General features: G+C 39.6%; 1 protein-coding gene across 2 annotated transcripts in view; it reads left to right on the forward strand.

The window, feature by feature from the left end:
• Window positions 1-1140, forward strand: part of LOC128250558 (uncharacterized) — a 19116-nt gene that overhangs the window by 8368 nt on the left and 9608 nt on the right. The window lies entirely within an intron of this gene.

Raw genomic sequence — 1140 nt, forward strand, 5'->3', positions numbered from 1 at the left:
ATATATGTGTATATACAGTCAAATATATATATATGTGGAGGTGCGTGGCTTAGTGGTTAGGGTGTCAGCATCATGATTGTAAGATTGTGGTTTCGATTCCTGGACCGGGCGACACGTTGTGTTTTTAAGCTAAACACTTCATTTCACGTTGCTCCAGTCCCCTCAGCTGGCAAAAATGAGTAACTCCATCAAAAATGATGGACTGGCGTCCTGTCCAACTGGGGGGAACACATACGACATCGAAACCGGGAAACCGGGCCCATGAGCCTGGCTAGGCTTTAAAAGGGCGCATTTATTACTTATATATATATATACAAGCAATAAATGTTTTAGTGAAGTTAATGGCCTTTGTATGATACTGAATAAAAACTTGTGCCTTCCACACTGCAATAATTCTTGTTTCCACACATGATCTCAGATCAAAACACTTGCTATGCAAACACTTTTGTGTAATATAAGCATTACTTTATTTCTTAACAATTGAACTTGATGTTAATGAAGCTATAAATGACAGCTTGTAAGTGTTGGGTTACAAAATTTGAACACAAAATGTCGACCACCAACGAGCAGCTTTTGATTGTTTTTTCATTCAAAGATTTTATTAAATGAATATTTACACACAGTTATTTATAGTTTTATATACTTTGAAGTCAACCATTGACAAAAATGAATTATTTCACGTTCTCCTGAAATTTCTAAATCCATTTGACATAAACAATACATGACTCTGCAGGGTGGTTGATGTTGGGAAGAGCATCCGACCGTAAGAATCATGCCGAAACAGACACGGGAGTCTGGTGCAGTCTTCTGCTCAGCTAGTTAGTTCCTGTCAAACCATCCAGCCCATGCCAGCATGGAAAGTGGACATTAAATGATGATGATAATGATGATATAGGTGTAGGAGTGACTGTGTGGTAAGTAGCTTGCTTACCAACCACATGGATCCGGGTTCAGTCCCACTGCGTGGCACCTTGGGCAAATGTCTTCTACTATAGCTTCAGACCGACCAAAGCCTTGTGAGTGGATTTGGTAGATGGAAACTGAAAGAAGCCTGTCGTATATATGTATATATATATATATATATGTATGTGTGTGTATATGCTTGTGTGTCTGTGTTTGTCCCCCCCCCCCCAACATCGC

The sequence above is a fragment of the Octopus bimaculoides genome, chromosome 22, assembly GCF_001194135.2.
Source record: "Octopus bimaculoides isolate UCB-OBI-ISO-001 chromosome 22, ASM119413v2, whole genome shotgun sequence".
Lineage (NCBI taxonomy): Eukaryota > Metazoa > Mollusca > Cephalopoda > Octopoda > Octopodidae > Octopus > Octopus bimaculoides.